This window comes from Leptidea sinapis, chromosome 4, assembly GCF_905404315.1.
Source record: "Leptidea sinapis chromosome 4, ilLepSina1.1, whole genome shotgun sequence".
In the NCBI taxonomy this organism is placed as follows: Eukaryota; Metazoa; Arthropoda; class Insecta; order Lepidoptera; family Pieridae; genus Leptidea; species Leptidea sinapis.
Window position 1 is genome coordinate 13,563,625 of NC_066268.1, and position 20,965 is coordinate 13,584,589.

Below are 20,965 nucleotides of genomic sequence, written 5' to 3' on the forward strand. Positions count from 1 at the left end.
AGCATAAAAGGCATTTATTTTTACAAAAGTGATTCCTTTAGAATTCTTTTTGATGTCATGTGTCATTCACAAATGTCACTCTGAGAGAGAAAAAGCTGAGCAAGAAACTTTCCCAACATTCTTTTATTGCACTCCTTTTAATATAAGAAACCTTTTAATCAAAGAGGAAAGATTTCATTGTTTGTTGGTTTTTGCATTCAAAGGCTCCCAAACTACTGAACCGATTTGAAAAATTTTTTCACTGTGGTGAAGTTACAGTACCACCGGGTGACACAGGGTATATTATATTTTCAAAAAAATTAGGGATACTTACTAAAAATCCAATAATGTTACCCAAGATGTAAAAAAAATACCTAAAATTTTCTTACATTGCGTGCGCTGCGAAAAGTATAGATGATAGAATAAAATAATGTACTACGCTTAGCAGAAGGCATAATTATTAATAAAAATTGTCACGACAGCATATGTTATGTTTATTTATTTTAAAAATTAAATTGAAATGTCGCTTCTACGTGATACGAACACGGACAAAGTCGCATGGTATCAGCTAGTAGAAAATAGTTTCGTTAACATCACCAATTATTCGTATTGTATTCAACAATTTGACCAAAGCCCGTATAACAATAACAATCCTCGAATACCGAATAATATCGCACTGAGAGTTACGAGCACAATAGATAGCACAAGTATAATTAATGCGAACAATTACGAGCCACTAAACTTCTCCATATGTGTACTGATGCTACAATATCCTATTACCATTCGAAAATGGCGGAGCAATTAATAACATATTGTTAGTGGCCATTGGTCACTACAGGCTTTTTTTTATGGAATAGGAGGACAAACGAGCGTACGGGTCACCTGGTGTTAAGTGATCACCGCCGCCCACATTCTCTTGTAACACCAGAGGAATCACAAGAGCGTTGCCGGCCTTTAAAGAAGGTGTTCGCGCTTTTTTTGAAGGTACCCATGTCGTATCGTCCCGGAAACACAGCACAAGGAAGCTCATTCCACAGCGTTGTAGTACGAGGAAGAAAGCTTCTTGAAAACCGCACTGTGGATGACCGCCACACATCCAGATGGTGATGATGGCTCAATGTGACATGAACAGTGGGTCACATTTTGTACTACAAGTGAGTTTTGAAGTGAAAACTTCTTTAAAAATCTTATGTGTTCCATTATTAAACACTTAAAAAAAATATTCATATATATAGTTAGACACTTGTTGGATGGGTGAAATCTCGTGAGTTCGCGTTACCGAAATACTTATAGCAGTATATCTGTAGCTATACAGCTGACGCAGGTATTGTACAACATTAGTAGGTACTGTACTATATTATAAGTGAAATTGAATGGATTTAGTGAAAAGTTCAATGTGTATATAATGTGCATTGTTAAAATTGTTTATTTGATTGATAATTATTAATATTTTTTTTGCTGAGTGGCACTGCATTGCAATGGGCAAGGCGTTTCAGTAACCATCAACTGAACGTCCTGCTAGTCTCGTCCTTTATTTTCATAAACGTAAATAAATAATATATCATTGAAAAAAAATTTTAAAATAAATTGAAATTTATAAATTTTTTAAACATGAAATTTCATGAATGTGATGGATAATGGGACAGCGAATGCCAAGAGTGAATCAGCCGTCCATGGATACCCGCGATTACTGAGATGTGTTGTCAGCATTGAAGGTATTATGTTCTAAGCTTGACGGTCCCTAAGTCCTTTCAGTTCGGTAATATTTAAGCCGATTCATAATTCCACAAAGTAGCTGCGTGAGGCATTCAACTTAATACGCGTGAAATTTCTAATTTGACGTAATGTGTGGTGGCGAAGCTCGGCTGCTGGTACTACCCTGAGCAACTCCACCAAATTCATCGTGATATAGAAGGTGCAAGGACACCTAACATATCTGCGCAACACCAAAAGGATGAAATGATCGAAGAAGTAACAATACAAGTTTTTAACGGCTGCTCCCACTTTCTCACCTAGTATGATAAATTTATATTTAACGAATATAATCTTCGTGCTAGTAAATCAAAATTTAAATCAACTTACCATTGGAACACGTCTACTTACTAAAAATGTCTATGAAATTTTTATAGTAAATTTTCCAAAACATCTGTGCCCGAAACATTTATTTAACAATCCACCATGACTAAATTTGATTGTACAAGGCAAAATGTAAACAAAAGAAAATCGAATTAGTACGTAGCTTTGTAACTCAACTGTCAATACTGAATACTGACTAAAGATGTGACTCTTTTTATTTACACAAATTATTAACTATATAATAATATTTGGTTTTCGTAAACGTGACTTGCGTTCTCTATACGTTCAAAACTCTGAAGAAATAATGCCAACGATAGAATTACGGCCGTTTTCAATAACGTATCTCTAGTTACGTATACATTGCTATCACCGTTTAATGACAAGATCTTATCCATCCATAGTTATGTCCAATCTATAGTTATATTATTAGTAATAGTCTTATGTTATCTGTCAATATGTTATTGAAATGTAAGTAAAGTCTTTCTCTAGTAAGTTAAACTAAGGATAGACAGGTTATTGAAAACGGTCGTAAGAAAATACGTAGCGCATGAGGCGTGGCCAATTAATTTGTCAATGTGTGCGTTAGTAAATGGTTTAATATTCAAATACTAAGAAGCTAATGCTGAAAATCAGCGTTGTGTTGGTATTATACCAACGTAGCATGACGCTGAGTCAGCTCCTTTTAATAACAATAACTGCTACACAGTACTTTTAAATTAAGATAATCCCTATAATATTATACATAATACTTGTTTTTTTTTGTCATTTATATTATTTTTATTTTATTAGTTCTTATTTTTCTTTTTACCTCTGTAAGTTCTTTTTTACTTTTATTATTCTGTGTGGTTTGTGTTTGTTATTAATAAAGTTTTCATTCATTCATTCATAATGCCAAGGGTGGCTGTCAGTTTACGACTTGTCAATCAAAATCAGTTACAGTATCAAGCATTGCTAGATTTGTTTTCCTTTCCTTTGCGACGTTCTATCTATGAATATTTTCATTTGCGACGTTCTTCCCTCTCGCGCGCTTTCATTTGTGCTAGTATATTCAAAGTCTATAGACTATGATGCTGAAGGCCATAACTTGCAAAGATCGTATTACGTAAGAACTAAATGAGATAATGGCGATCTAAAAAAGTATAAGTCAGAAATACAAAATAATAATCAACTGGCTGCAGTGATTATAAGCGGATATAATTATCAACATGCTACCACTTATAATTATAATTACCACAAAAACTTCTATTACTACTAATGCCATTTACCGAAGGAAAAACGGCTAATTTAAAACATATACAGTGCATATTATATCGTATTCAACCGAAATAAAACTCAGTATAGCGTGACGACATAATACACATTTAGATGTATTAACAATACTTGTGGAACGTTTTAAATGCCCTTTGATTGATGGTGCAAATTGATCTGCTAAAGTTTTATGTGTAGCCTTGACTGATGTACGGATTGCGAGTTCTTTTGGCCTTGTCTACAATATACAAGATATTTATTTGCAGGACTAAGTTTTAACATTTGTCTTAAAATCTAATAAAGTACACAAATAAAATTTGAAATAAAATTTTATGAACGATGCGGGACTCGAACCCACGACCTCTGGCGTTCAGTGCCGGTGCTCTGCCAACTGAGCTAACCGTTCGAGTGACGTATCGTGATAAAATCTTGTATGCTTTGTTCAACTCTCAGGTTGTGGCTTCATCTACAGGATCTACTTTACAGTTGATAACCTGCTCAGCCTCAATATTTACATGTTAGGAAATAGACTTGAGATGTCGCTCTTGTAAGTGTAAACAATTTGTTACGTTTTTAAAGTGATAACCCTCACTTCTAGGATTAATATACAAATAAAATTTGAAAACAAAGTTTTATGAACGATGCGGGACTCGAACCCACGACCTCTGGCGTTCCGTGCCAGTGCTCTGCCAACTGAGCTAACCGTTCGAGAGACGTATCGTCATAAAATCTTGTTTTCAAATTTTATTTGTGTACTTTATTAGATTTTAAGAAGTATTCTTGTATGCTTTGTTCAACTCTCAGTTTCAATCTTCTCAAAGTATCTTTATTTATTTAAATTATTTTAGCTTCATCGGTGTTGGTACTGACTAGTTTCGGACCAATCGAAGGACTCTGCCACCCAATTGGAAACCCGTGTTGTTAAGCGCATCTCGAAATAAACCCATAACGCTAATCATTTTTTTTTATGAAAATAAGGGACGAGACGAGCAGGACGTTCAGCTGATGGTAATTGATACGCCCTGCCCATTACAATGCAGTGCCGCTCAGGATTCTTGATAACTCCCAAAAATTCTGAGCGGCATTACAACTGCGCTCACCACCTTGAAGCACAAGATGTTAAGCCTCATTTGCCCAGTAATTGCACTAGCTACTTCAGCCCGATTTATTAAATAACTCGTATTCTTAATTAAGTTTCTATTTAAGAACCAACTAACACATACGAGTATAAATAAAACAAGGACAGTAGCATATAGTGCTAATAAAAATACTTGTTTCAACTAAGTGTCAAGATTAAAAACTTATTTCTACCGTTCAAGCCCGGTCCAGACCATATTAAGTGGTATGCACTTCATTCCAACTCGACTGCATTCAAAGTCAATACACTTATTATTGCCACTGTCAACGAATAATTATGAAAAAATACATTTCAATATATTTTACTGTTCTGTACTCACAGTTCCCACGCTATGGGATTTCAGACGACTAGCAATATGCATTCTTTAAAAATATACCTTACGTGTATGTATTTTAGCGTTGAAAATAAATAATTGTAATAATTTACCTTCATGTCTTAGTAGCGTAAGAAAAAGCACACAAGGTTTGTAAACTAAGTTGCTTGTAAGGGCTCTTCATACCCAATCGTGCGATTTTTCTATCGAGGTTTTTTTATTAATAGTAGAATTTATCACAAATCAAAATGTTTCGTATTATCATAAAAAACGTAAGAATAAAACTCGTACTAAGACTATTATTTGAAGACCTCGATAGAGGAACAATGCAGGTACTGCTATTGTTTTCATTCTTATAATAATGAAAACTATTAAAGTACTTGATCTTTTTATTACAACCTTCTGTTTATATGTTGTTCTAATGGACATCAGCAATACCAGAGGTCAAAAGATGGACTGCTGGCTTTCGAGATGGAAGTATGCTGTAGAGTTATCCAAATGTATTAAGTTTTCTTAAGTGTTAATTCCGCCTATATTTGTCTTGAAACAATTCTACACGTGTTTTGCCTATACACGAGGCATCCTCAGGACATGTTGACTCGCCAAACTCTGGCACGAGACTCAAGTCTGAGTTAACACTTAAAAAAACTGAATACATTTGGATAATTATGTATTTCCGCAAAGAAAAGCCTACTTCAATAAAAATGCTCTAGAAACGAAGAACTTGAACATTTTGTTTTTTTCCTAAATTCTGTAAGTAATACACTAAGCCCAACCGTCTATGCGATCCGCAAGGTTTGTGTGAAGCTACCTTAACAAACAGGTGCATTTTAATTAATCGCTGGGGCTATAACAAGGTTGTTCATATTATAGAGTAATTGGTGCTGGTTTTATAGCGAATAAATCATATGGAACATTTTGAAACCTTTAGTAATGCGTGAAGAGGTTTTTTCATTACGGTCATATTGTTAAATTGCTGCTTTTACGGAATAATAAGGACGTTGTATTGTTTGAAAAACGGACGCTTCGTAATTACAAGCTACTGCAAGATGGCAACGAAACGATTTATAGATAGCGGCCCCGCCCTAGCTTTGGATGGAAACTTTATTGTTAAATCTTAACAATTTAATCTATCTATATCTTCATAAATCTATTACAGCACACTTTTTGTCTACATTGATTACAGAAATCAAGTAGCAAAACAGTTTAGTTCAACCCTTTATCGTTTTATTTATTTATTTATTTATAGCTTTATTTCCTTACATCTATACATTAAGATATTTACTTATAAATTGTATTCACTATTTTAAATAAAAAATACCAATTTTGTTAGTATAATTAGTTATTATTTTCGACATAAGGATCGCCTTTAGCGGTAAAAGCCTCCTCCATTGATTTCCACTTGTTCCTGTCTCTTGCAGTTCTTGTCCACATCTTTCCTGCTGTTTCTACTATGTCATCGCTCCATCTCTTGTTAGGCCTGCCTCGATTTCGTTTCCTATTTATATTAATTGTTATTGGGTACCAGTTCATTACTACTTTGGACCGACTTTCGTCTTTTGTTCTTTGTATACGTCCAGCCCATTTCCATTTTAAACTTAGAACAGATAAGGCTACATCTTTTGTTTTGGTTTTATTTCTTATTGTGACATTTTTAATTTTGTCTCTTATTCTTAGCCCCATATAACTTCTCTCAATTCCTCTCTGACAAACCCTTTATCGTTATGCAAATTTAATTTATTAATTAATTAATTTTAATCATTACGTCGTTTTATGTATAACACATACCTACTCTAGTTACTTCGTTTTTAATAGACTAATAATGATAGTCTTACATCTTATATACACGTAATACTCTCCAATACCTTTATTGATATTAAATTTAAGAATTTGAGTAGTAATGTCTCGATTTTAATTTAATCAACGATGTTACTTGGATATTGTATAAAATTGGCTCTCTGTATTGAAACAACTATAAGTTTATAAAATATTGAATCAAATCCTTGTCAATATCATTCTCAATCCTATATTAACAACATGAATGATTCTTTTGCTTTGTAATTGTGGAAGCAAGGGTCAATATAGTATTTCGATAATTAAATCGATTACTGATACCACAGATTGGGAATGGAGCGACTGCTCTCAGGCTATTAAATAATAAGTTTAATTGTACGATATTACCTTTTAGCCATATTTTTTTTGAAAAAAAAAAGAAGCAAGAAACTCAGCGGAGTTGCTCGGGCCCGTTCTTCTGAAGCATAGTTTTTCGAATGGGTTTTTTCTTGACTTATGATAAGTGATATCATATCCAATTTTGAATAAAAATATATGAATTTGAATTGGACTGTACTTATCTGAATTGAAAAGTTATTCCAATTCATAAAATAATTTTTTTTATTACAGCTCGTTCTGATATTTTTGGTTTAAAAAAATATACCCCGATGACCGAGTTTTAACTTCAGGCTAATGTGTAAAATCAGCACTTCAAAGCCCATACGTTTTGTTAGGCAATTCGTAGGAACTGTCAAAACTACAAGAACCTAAAACAGTCAATTAACATTACAAAACGCGACGTGGAAAAATGTTCAACGCGAGGATCGAACGCTGGCACACAACCAAAAATACTCAAACAAACGGCTCCTATTTCAACCCCCGACATTAAGATCACAATCGACATCGTACACGTCGCACAAAGGGCGCAGATAGAACCAAAGGCAGCAGAATAAGATGGACTATGAATGCTTTACTTAAGCCGTGATGCATGCGAGAGATACGAGGTACACGGCCGGGTTAAAACAAAGGACATTTGAAATTATAATTCGACATTATACTATTAATACGGCGTCATCACTTTTTATGATCTCGCATAATTAATTCATGAATGCCATTTGCATAGTGATTCGCAAAAACATTGCAGACTCTTCGAAATTAAGATTAATTTATTACAACTTCATATTCAATTTTATGATGATATTCGATTTTTTATATATTATATAATGAGCTTCGGTGGTGTAATAGATAGAATCTCTGTCTCCTAATCCTCACCGGCCACGTCTCAGTTTTCGTTATTCGGCTTTCGAATTAATAATAATATTATGTACGTTATTTCAACACAATCGTACATATTCATACAATAAGGTCGCAGATTCTCTTGAAATTGCTCTGGTGTTACCAAAGAAGTATAAGCCTTGGTGATCACAAACAACCATCGGTTGACCCCTATGAATATTGAACACTAATTTAACGCTTCCGGAGTATAGCAGGTTATATATCTACAAGGTAATAGTGCATAGTTCTGATTGTTTCTGCGCAGGCCAACTAAGTATTAGAAGTATAAGAGCCTAAGCAATTTTATTATGATATGATTTCTTGATGATGACTTCTCCCCATATCAAAGCCCTAAAGGTTTGTTTCAATACTTATGTTAGTGTCATTCCTTCATTGTCTTCCGCTTCCATAATCCGAGTGGCTTTTCACTGAGTTTCATAAAATCAGCGTACCTTATCCACGTCTCGCCGTAAGCATGATGGCAAAAAAACTTACTTTTGTAAATGGAATCTATCTAATTCTTTATAATTCTTAAAATAGAAATAGTATAACATTTCAGCTACATATAAATCAATAGTATATTTAAATAGCATAAAAATGAAAAATTTAACCTTTGAAATTTATAACTTTAACAATAATCCTCAATGATATGGGTTTAAGTCATGGTAACAGAAATATTAAAACAAAATACTTGATTTTATTTTTTAAAGATACATCTTAAGTTTTCTACGGCTTCAGAACAATGCCAGAAGACCGATGCCATGATATCGGGAGCCATTTCAGAGAACAATGTGAAATTAATCCCATCGCAAATAAAACAATATTTGAACGACAATATGCAGCCGAGGATTTATCGAAATGACGTTGGAATATCACGCAGTTATATCAGAGATATGGCAAATTTGAAAACAGAAATTTAATGTCAATTGGAAATGGCATTAATTTAAAACCGCAAACGTAAAGGTTTTTCACTGATTTGTAAATATAAATCACAATACTCTGTGCGACAGTTTAAAGTCGTCAGACACAAGGCAATATAAATGTATTCATTTAAATAATAATACAATGAGATATTATGTATATATATCATGTATGTTACAGCTGGTCCTTCTTTCTAATCTTAATTTCTAATCGTTAGACTCACGCTTCAAATATCCACCTTTACCAAAGATTTTTGAAGTGAAAACCTCTTTATCGGCGTTGAGCACATTTCTTGGGATGGGTATAAAATGTTAAGCTCGTGTTAGGACACGTGACCTGATCGAAAATTCGTAAAACAATAGTTTAAATTATGGATTTTTGTGTACGACAGCGCAATAAATGAATATCGTATTTTTTTTTCTTCTCTGGTTTTTTCTGCCATCTTGGCGATCTGTGCCTAGCACAATAAGCCAATTTATTGTCTCTTTGGTGGTTAATTTTTGTCATGTACCTACTTCAATTTTTATAGTCAGCTCCATCGAACTATTCTACATGTTTTGCTGACTATCCTATGGTGAATCTATCAGCAAGGTTAGGAATACTGTGTCTTTTCAGTCTGTTGTATATGACACTACCAGTGCCCTCCAATTGGGAAGCCAAATTATTTATATGGGATGATAGTCGCAGCTGGTACTTAAGGCTGTTGCTGGTGATTTCCTCTTTCACAGTGTTCAGTTTTAGATCAACATGCATCAGCATGTTGCTAATGTACTGGGGAGTACTTTTATACTGATAAATAAAGCAATTCGTGCGAAATTATTCCTTAACCACTGCAAAATATTCAAAAATGCAAAACGTCGATGTTCAAGTTTTCACTTCTGGCGGCACTCCCGGAGTGGAACCCGTATCTTTTTAATGCTAGCATTGATTATATACATATTTGCTCCAAAAGGGGATTTCTTTGAAATCCATCCTCTATACACGACCAAACCACCTGGTTTGGTCTTAACTAAGATAAATATAGTGACCTCACTATATTTATCTTAGTTAAGTCACTATTCTCTTCACCTTCTAGAACCTCTTGTTGATTATAAAACAATAATAACACGGTTATTGTAAAACTGACATAAGTATATATACGAGCGTTTTAAATATATAACTTAATACATTATTATCTAGTGTATAAAATTCTCGTGTCATGGTGTTAAACTTTCAACTCCTCCGAAACGGCTTGACCGATTCTCATGAAATTTTGAGTGCATATTGGGTGAGAGGGTCTGAGAATCGGACAACATCTATTTTTCATCCCCCTAAATGTTAAGGCTGGTCCACATGATTTTTTTTTTAATTTTTTTTACATATTTTTTTAAATTTGTTTGATTATGAGTCAGCATTAAAAATACATACAACTTCAAATTTTCACCCATCTACGATCAACAGTTACTTTTGTATCGCGATTTTAATATCGGCAATACAACGTTTGCTGGATCAGCTAGTTTAACTATATAATTTATACGGTGATTGCTTAATTTTTCCCAATAATATAACGCAATGCCTCAAAGCATTATTATGTAAAAAACCACACGCCGAAGCGAAAAGCTGTTTCATTCAAAACACTTAATCACAAGCGCTCATTGAAATCCATTACATTGAAGTATATTCACACGTCTCCGTTTATCATTATCCTCACTTTATAAAAACTTAAACGGTTATCAACTTTTAAAGCATCAATTTTTATCGTTTTAACAGACTTTAAGTATGATTGCGGGCCATTTTGAGTTGGATTGAACGTGTGTGTGTTCTGAAGGTCTTAGAGACCCCGCAAACTGCAGACTTTTGATCGGCCGATAGTTTGGTTGGTTTCTTAATCAGTATGAAGATGTATGAGTGTGCGCACATTATAACGATTCGGTATTGGCCGAGAAAAAAGTTTGATGGGCTACACGATTGCCTTCAAACTGAACCGTCAGAAAACTATCGGCCGACTGTTAAATCAGTACAGCGCTCTTCTAGGCGCGCACACCACCGATTGTTTAGTCGGCCAGACTCATCAATAGCCGATTTAAAACTAATAGCGAGTCGTCTCTAAAACTGTCGGCCGATAGTTGTCTAGTGTGCGCACTCATCACAGACCCAACTTTTTAGTCGGGACAGTGTGAGCACTTAACAGCCGAACTCAACCAAACTATCGGCCGATCGAAAGTCTGCAGTTTGCGGGGTCTCTTAGAGCTATATTTACAACAACGAACAAACTAGTTGACTAATTTTTTTTATATTATATAGACTTTTTTTTAAAATAAACATTATAATGATTCATCGGATAAATGGCATATTGTTTGCCTTCAGAGACTGACAATAACGTTACCAAAAACAGGTTCTATTTATGTAAGTGATATGATAATTAAATACACGATATTATATATAATAAACCAGTATTTATGTATCTCAAAATTAGTTGGTTTTTCAATGACAATTGTATAGTTTTAGATAGGACGGTATGCTTTTGTGTATGTAACGCCCTAAGCTAAAATTTAAATAAATGCTTAAACCATTTATTAAGATATTATCTCTGTTTCGTTCATACGTAATTAATTTGATTCAAAATATATACAATGAATCAAATCAATCAGAATCAATTTATTAACGTCAGTCAAGGACACTTATGAATGCCAAAAGTTTTTTCTTTTTACATTTAACACGCCTCCGTTAGCTTTGATGAGAAGAAGTGGCAAGAAACTCATTGCTACTCTTATAAATGAACATTTGCAGCTTGATTGTTTTACAAATCATTTCAAATACAACATATTATGTAAAGTGATGCAATAATATTACTCAAACGTAAAATACTCAATACCTTACAAGAGTAAGACAAAAGAAGTAAATTTAAATTAATAAGTAAAAACATAAGAGTTAGTGATTACAAACAGAAGATACATCAATCCACACACCGTAAATAATTTAACGTATTATGCGAGTATTTATTAGGTAATATAAAAATAATAATAACTTTAATTTTAAAAAGATGAAACAGAGTTTCTCGTAACAGGATTATCTAGTATCACATGCAGTATGTATAGGAATAGAATAATTGTGTACAGTTTATACAATAATTGATAGAAATAAAAAAGTAACAGACATGAACTAAAAAAATAACAGATATAAAATTTAAAAAGCATTAATATGCTATCAATTTAGAAGCCATGATTACAATACAAATAAATCAAAATGACCATGTGTTACTGGCCTAACTATTGGTAATAGGCGAATGTAAAAATTATGTTACTCGAAACCTTGAAACTAATCAAAATTAAAGCATATTTCAAGTGATTTTTAATTGCGTATATCGCAAGTAAATCTAATGGATAATTCATGGGGGTCATAGATAGTTGGTTGTTAGTCTGAAAGGCAAATTATTTCGTAATCTTTACAATTTATAATGTGATGATAAAGATACATAAGCCCAAACGGCCTTACAAATAAACTTGGTATAAAGTTATACCTGAGAATAAATAAAGAATATACAAATTGTTGACAATACTGTCAATACAATGATAATTCTGAAGTTTTCCAAATGTCAAGCAGCCTAGCAAATAAACGCGAGAAACGTTATACGTCCGAATAAACCAATCATAAACATAATATCTATTTGTAAACATTTTGCATATTCTTGGTTTATTCTCAGGTATAACTTTATACCAAGTTTATCTTTTTACAACGAAAGCATTTTTAGCACAACTAATACCTGTTCGCTTAAAATTCACTTATATAATTTTTTATAACTAGTTTTTTGGATAGCGTTTTCTTCATAATGTATTATTAATTACAAACATTAATATTCGGGACTAAGTACGCATAAAATTAATATAACACATCTGGAGAACTTCGATCATATAAACAAAATATTATGGCATCTATAAGCTCGTAAACATATCAGTTTAAACTGAAGTTTATTAAGACGTCCCATACTCATAAAATTACGAGAGTGTTGATTTTATAAATACTAGAGTGAATTATCCCATTTAAATACATTTCATTGACACGAATTACATTTGAAAACAAAATTTATGAACGATGCGGGACTCGAACACGCGATCTCTCGCGTTCCGTGCGAACGCTCTTCCACTGAGCTTACCGTTCGAGTGACGTACAGTCCATAAGCCTTTCAACTCTCTGGTTGTAGCTTGATCTACAGGATCTACTTAACAGTTGATAATGTTGATTTAAAAGAGTGACAATGATTTTCATGCCAGTTCTCATTAAAGCTCAAGCTTTTCGAAAGTGGTAGAATAAAAAGAAAATAGAACTTTGGACATTCATAAGTGTCATTTCCTTGACCTACATGGATAAAGTGATTTTGATTTGATTTGAAATATATCGTTGTCTTGCAACGCACAGTACAAACTATGCCTAGTTTGGGGCAAGTAAACTTGTGTTAAAGTGTGTCACATTATTATTTTATATAAATATTGTATTATACGAGTCATAACGTTTAATGACACAATTTAATAAAAACACAACTGTATTATCTAATTTTAAAATTACACATTATAAGTAACAAAAGGTTTAAGTGTCTTAGCTCAATCGAGAAATATTTTTCTGCTTGTACTAATGAACTATATAGAAGACTAGCTGACCCAGCAAACGTTGTATTGCCATCATAGTTAACAGCTGTAGTTAATCTACTAAGTATAAGCTAGAATAAAGTTCGTTTTTTACCTCCTGAGAAACAAAAATTCTAATAAGGTATTCATTTTTAACTATTCTTTCAATTTGATTTCTGAACGGCGGGGGCACATCAAAGGAAAATCAAAATCGTTGTTTTTGTTTAATTCTGAGCATTTTCAAATTTATTATTATTCCTTGTCTGAACTTCCACAATTAATTTAAGACCAAAATTAGCCAAATCGGTCTAGCCGTTCTCGAGTTTTAGTGAGACTAACGAACAGCAATTCATTTTTATATGTATAGATGATAGGCATCTCCACGGCTTCTAGCATGACAATTCACAGCTGAGTGACTACACAAAGATAATATCGTCGAGCGAGCGACGAATCGGACGGGTGTGGCGCCAGCCTAACCGCTCCATTATATATCGAAGTGTCGAGTGTGGTGCTTTATAATTTAATAACATTATTGAAAGATATTGGACATAAATTTTCAGTGTAATTACTAACTAGCATAAAAAATAGCACAACTGCCAGAAAATTTATTGAATAAGGTGTTATTTTGGAAAAATTCAATACTATTTCAATGTTGTGAATAAATAATAATATAGTATAAGTAGTTGTTGATGATACTCCACATCTGAATATCTAAACGATCGGACAGCTTGGGACTTGATTATGATTAAAAAGAGCGCAAAGCTACCTTGGGTTACAAACCCCATAATGATTATGTTTAGGTTCGAGAATATGTATTCTAAATTGTAATTATTTTTATTGGGATCTAGCTACATTAATATTTTGAGGGTATGTACATAAAAAGTACTATAAATAATAAACAAATGAGACAGCAGGAGGAAACTTTAGGGGTCAATTTTCCATGCAAATGTTTTTGATTTTTTCTTTTTGATTTTTAGCCCTGGATCAAAATTGTTTACACATAAGAGAAGAGAGCGTTTAAGAGTTTTTATGGAAACGCCACCATGTCAGTTCGTCTCCAAGATTTCGTAATGGACATCTTTGAGGAAAGGCGCCCGTCTTTGTCCAGCAGTGGACGTTTTCCGACTTTTGCGACTTTTTTCTCCTTGATTTTCAACCAAATGTTTACAAATTTACCACTGACACACTGACTTTAAAAAAAAAATTATTCACAATTTTTAGTCACAGCTGCAGTTAATTCCTTATTCTTGCACTTATGATAGTCTCTTCCGCGTGAACGCGACGGTATGTTGTTTTAGAATACTTAAATCTGAAAAATGCCTCAAAGGCTTCCCAGACAATTGAAATTATTTCCGTAATGAAGAAATAAAAATACCTAATTAATGCGTTAACAAAAGAATATAATTAGTATGAATTAATTTATATCTAGTAACATTTTCGCGATGTGTTCAAGGCTTTCCACCTAATTACATAAATTGTTAAGAGTTGGTGTTATACCGATGCAATAAAAAATAATATATTAAATATAAAAAATAACTATATTAAAGTGGTTATAATTTTGGGCTTTGTAGTTTATAATTATGAATATATTAACGCGTTTACATTACGTGATTATTAATTTGAATTTTTCATATTTTTATATTTATACAAATGAATATTTAGTATAATAATACAAACAAGATATTACAATTGTTTTATTCATTCATTTTAAAAGTGTGAAAATATGAAATTTAAACTTGTATTAAACAAACGAAATAATAATATTTAATTTTCCGATATTGTGCTATTTAAAATGTGTCAAACTCATTACAATATTGTAGTAATATTAAAAATTTCTATGTTTATAGAACTTGACGAGTGACGAGAGTAACACTAAACGGATCCAGTTGAATCATGAGTTGTAATAATAATACTAATATTAATGAGATATAAATTTAAGAAAAGATAATAAGTAAGCCTATTCATTTTTAATTAATTAATTAGTAACGAATCAGCTGTCACAGTCATTGATTTATTTTATGAGCTAATTAATGATTTGTAACATCAAAGTAAGGCATTAAAGAATAGGATCATAGCATCATCGAGGATAAAGCCATTATTCACTATCCAAATTTTTTGATTTATCTTAAGTGTCGATTCCGCTTATATTCGTCTTCAATCAACTCCTTGAGTCTCGTGCCAGAAATTGGCCAGTCAACATCTCCTGAGAATGCCTCGTGTAGAGGCGAAATACGTGTCGAATTGATTGAAGACGAATATAAGCGTAATTTACACAGTTATCTTGATAACTCAAAAAAATTTGATAATTATGGATTTTCGCAAAATAAAGCCTAATTCAATAAATTTTCTGTTATTTACTCCCAGATAACCTTAATATATAAAATGTGTATTTAATTTTTAATATCTTTCTAGCGCTATAGAGAATTAATCCTATTCGGATGTGTGTCATTTCAAGATCAACTGTGTATCCTTATAGCTTGATATATCGTTACATGATTTAAAACTTGCATGACTGGAATTAATTACTAAACACGCCGTCAATATCGTGGCATGTTCCTCGATGGGTCATTAACTTGAACTGAGAAACCGGTATTTGATTTATTTGCACAATTATATACTCTTCAATAGGGCATGGGAGTAAATATCGTACAGAGGACAGGCTGCGTGGAGAAAGAGGAGCGGAGAAAGGTCTAGAAAAAGTATTTAATAACTTTAAATGGCAGAGTTTTCGGTTGTCAGTTAGTACAGTGGCACTTAAAACAAAAACAACATGGCGCGTAACCGAAAATTGTGACGATTTGTTATAAAATGTCTCTCATACATAAAGAAGATTCACTTTGAAAAAAAAACCAGATACAAATTGAAGGAACTAAATCAATAGCTGTGTAGCGGACTGCTCCCAAGCTTGGTATTTACATCCAAATCAAATGAAGCTAGGGAAAGTGAAATAAAAATTTTATGCCTCTTCTCTTCTCTCCGCTACAATGCTGGGATCGCTTCAGAAAACGTGGCGACCTACCAAAATCAATAAGACTTAAATTGCCGGAATCAAATCAATAGCTTGCACTTCACAACTCGACATCTAGGTATATCCATTTCACGTGAGCCAAGCGGAACGAAGAATGTATTTTATGCAATTAAGGTCATAAATTGCACAGATACCCTCTTCTCCTCTCTTCTCCGCTTCAATGGACAGTAGCCTTACGCGGTGCACAGCTAAACAAACATGACATGAATGTGTGCGTTCAATGTGGACGTACGCTGCGTGAATAGTTGAACCAGTTTGCACCGGCTCACCGTGATGTGAATCTCTGAGGAATACAGCACGTGTTCCAGGTCGCATTGCCGATTAAATTTATTCGTTGATGCTTATGATTTCGAAAATAATTAGCTCTTAAAATAATTATTTTGAGTTGAAAGTGTTTTTTTTATAACAATAAGGGACAAGACGAGCTTCTTCAGGGCAGAAATAGGCGCCATTGTGGTTCCCATAATCTAAGCCGGTATCCTGCGCAAAGGAGCCTTCCACTGGTAGTAAGTTTGAGCCTGATATAGACAGAATTTGAGTGTTGCATGCGAAATGAATATGAAACATATTGTTAATTAATCAATGAGCGATACTATAGCTATTGTCTTGAATAGTTAGAATAGATATATAAATTCTTAGAAAGAATTTGTCCATGTGGCTAGTAAAATGTAGCAAAGTAGGCGATCGTGAGGCGTACACATTTTTAAAGACCGTTAAAAAAGATAAATGTACCAAATTTTCACTCGTCAAGTAAATCATAATGGTTGAACACCCAGACAAGAACAAACTATTCGAGAAAGAATATAACGTTTGAGGGTGCGCAGATATATATATAAATTGCCTAAAGATATAAAAGAAACTAAGTCATTAAAATGTTTTAAAAAATTGCTACATATGAAAGGATTATTCTTAAACACACATAAAATTCTATTGTTTTAGTAAATAAAAAAAAGATATATATGGAGGTACTTGTAGACACATGAGCAGTAGATGCACTTTTGTTTTTATAATTAGCAAATATGTTTTTTTCTCTTTCTAGAATAGAACTATCTCAGTAGGTGGTTGTAATTATTTTTGAGTTAAGTAAAGATTGTGAACCTAAACAGAAACACGACTTTAACAATTATTTTACTCTGTCGGCTTATTTACTCTTTCATCATAAAGGATTACGGCAAGCAGGACAGGCCGGGCAACAAGTGGTAAGGCCTTCACAATTTATCATAGTCATTAGGTTGATAATTACATAAGACTGCCACTAAATTGGATTCCGGCCTAACGATTGATAGTAAATCGATTTTGTAATTAATAGTATTCGTTTGTGACCATTTAGGGATTAATTGAAATAACTCTGTATCTGGCCGTAAATTAATGTAATGGATCTTTCATGAATTCCTCGTATTATCGAAGATAGAAAACAATTTCTACGCTTAACGACGAGGCTTTGCCTTATGACTTATTTACCTCTTCTAGAATCTCACATTTTTTTAAATAAGAGACGAGACAAGCAGCTGATGGTAATTGATACGTACTGCCCATAACAATGCATTGCCTCTCAGGATTATTGAAAAAACCAAAGATTCTGAGCGGCACTACAACGACGCTCGTCACCTTAAGACATAAGTTACCAAGTCTCATTTGCCCAGTAATTTCACTAACTACGATGCCCTTCAGACCGAAACACAGTAATGTTTATAATCCTTAATGACGGTACATGAAAATTTACATAAATTAACAAAAATCTTATTTTTCAAATAAAAAATTGGAATAATTTCATCAAATTAATGTATTGTCATCATTCCTCGATAAATCTACGAAGTTCGAACGAAATCTGGCCGTTTAAAGTGGGTCAAAACGAGTCGGTTACAAACAAACACACATACAGGTGAAGCTAATAAAAAGCGTGTAATAAGTGTAGAAGATTCACTTGTTTATTAACTAACATAAGATTAATGCAGTATGTAGCTTTAACTATACAAGCAACATAAATAACGACGATGGACTGTAGTTAGCTGATGTAAAAATATACACAGTATATCAATATTAATAATTAGTATAATCCTGTTGGAGTTTGCCACAGCTATTAATATTAACGCAGGTGCAACACTGGTACTCACCTAGCCGTGGAAGGCTTCTGTGCAAAGGATGCATCTTATATCTCAAAGTGGCGAGTATAAATGGGTATTTGACTCAATTTGTTATTATTTTACTCTGAAGTAAGAGAACAATAACGATGTACACTAAAAATAAAATTGTATTCAAACAAAAAAATACAATGTAACAGGCATTAAAACTCTCAGGCTGGGTTGCGTCATAGCTGGTATAGTTAAGGTATAAGTCAAATTTAATGTTAACAGAAACGCTGACTTTAACATAGGACTGCGGAATGTGTTGCACCATCGTATTTCTTGGCATAGTTTATAATATTATTTATTTGAAACTTTTGACGGGTCGCTATTTAGCTATTTAACAATAACAATATCTTTAACCTGCGAATCTTCGCAGGTAAAAGATATGGTTAAGAAAGGTTAAGATGATGTCATCTAAACATTGTCAAATGGTGCAAGTATTTTTTTGCTTACTTTAACAACCGATCTTAGAGTAAGGGTCTTTTGAGCCTATCTAGTATAACAAAAATTTGTATAGTGCTAAAAACTAAGCAAAACTAACTTATTATGGATATCACTGTCTAATTAGAAATATTCAAATTTTTTTTTTTGAAAACTTTTTTGTTATCTGATCGATTGAATTAAGAAATCAAAATTTTGGTTTGAGTATAATCCTACTAATATTATAAATGGGAAAGTTTGTATGTCTGGATGTATGTTTGAACTTCTTTAACGCAAAACCTACTGAATAGATTTTGATGAAACTTTACAAATAATATAGCTTACACACCAGAATAACAAATAGGCTATAATTTATAAAACTATAGTGTGAATTATACAAAATATAAAAGAAGTGTGATTGTTACTAATGAATACAACTAGCGCCATCTCTTATCAACTAGCAAGGAAAAGATCAATACAATTTATATGGCAAAACAACGTTTGCCGGGTCAGCTAGTACCCAATAATTGTAATGCACAGAATTTAAGGTTCAATCATAGATCTGCTCAGCTCATGACCATTACATGCTCATTACATGGTCATGAGCTGAATGTTAAAGTTTACGTTTCATGTATATTAAAAATATGTGGTGTGGTGAATGGTGTATTTATCCTATCTTATGTTTCACGTTATTATATCAGTGTTTATCATAATATATTAGTTTGTTAAGCGGCATTGAAAATCGGAGTTTCCTAGCGGTTAATTACTCTGATACAAGCTAGTAACTGAGATTGGATAGTATTATCCTTTAAATAATTGAAGCAGTTATTAAACTTTGCCTTTGTGGAATAAATATTATAGTTCAAACGTAAAATATTTGTTTGTATTAATCTAAATTTATATAGTTAAGTGTTCTAAGACATTTTTTATAGAATAAGGCAAACGAGCGTACGGGTCACCTGGTGTTAAGTGATCACCGCCGCCCACATTCTCTTGCAACACCAGAGGAATCACAGGAGCGTTGCCGGCCTTTAAAGGCCTTCCTTAAGGAAGGTGTACGCGATTTTTTTGAAGGTACCCATGTCGTATCGTCCTGGAAACACCGCACAAGGAAGCTCATTCCACAGCTTTGTAGTACGTGGAAGAAAGCTCCTTGAAAAACGCACTGTGGAGGACCGCCACACATCCAGATGGTGAGGATGATATCCTAACTTGTGGCGTGTCGTGCGAAGGTAGAATTCGGCGGCAGGAATCAGATTAAACAGCAATAACAATATTAATAATATTAACAATAATAATATTCTTATTACATTGTATCGTAATAAGAACTAAATGTATTAATTATTGTTATTTTTTTCATAACTCACCTTCTTATTTTCATGTCATTTCATATAAAACAATTTAGAGTAGGTATATTGAAAATATCAAACAAAAAATGTTTATTTCGTTACCATAACGATGTAATTTATACATTGCAATCTCAACATTCACCCGAGAGCGCGAAATAAAATATTCCAGTAAGGGATATAAATGATTCACTTACAGCAAACCCACAATGGTGCTCAAAGAGTGAAAAGAAATAATGAAAGCCTCGTAAAATGCAGGTCTTTATAAAGTGTACTGCCCTCGTGCTTCCTTAGAGAGCACTCACTGCAACTTACCTGAAATGAAAAAAAAAATATAATTAAGTTCAATCGTTGAGAAGCTGTATAAGGCGCCGACTTATGAAGTTGTCGTCTCGCATATAGATTGAATGTACATTCATCTTGGTAACAATTTTTAAATTGCTTTAATTCCTATACAGTTCGTTTTTATATAAACAAGCTTTTTATTTATTATTAACTTTAAACGTTCTACGTCGTTGGCTTTTTTCAATCTTCAAGTTATTAGCCAACCGCGCTTTCTAAGTCCTCGCAAATGTATATAGGTGTCATCATGATGTTTAGTTTCAAGTGTATATTTTGGGATGTAATCAGCGTGCGCTGCGAGTGCGGGCGAGAGCGGGCGCCGGGCGAGCACCGAGCAGTAAGTCAGGGAAGAACTGTCGAGCGAGGCGGTGGTGTCGCA

General features: G+C 33.3%; 1 protein-coding gene and 1 non-coding gene across 5 annotated transcripts in view; both read right to left on the reverse strand.

Annotated features, from left to right (window-relative positions):
• Positions 1 to 20,965, reverse strand: part of LOC126979890 (pseudouridylate synthase RPUSD2) — a 469,930-nt gene that overhangs the window by 135,397 nt on the left and 313,568 nt on the right. The window lies entirely within an intron of this gene.
• Positions 3,637 to 3,709, reverse strand: Trnas-uga (transfer RNA serine (anticodon UGA)). The gene has a single exon. It is a non-coding gene; the product is annotated as a tRNA-Ser (tRNA).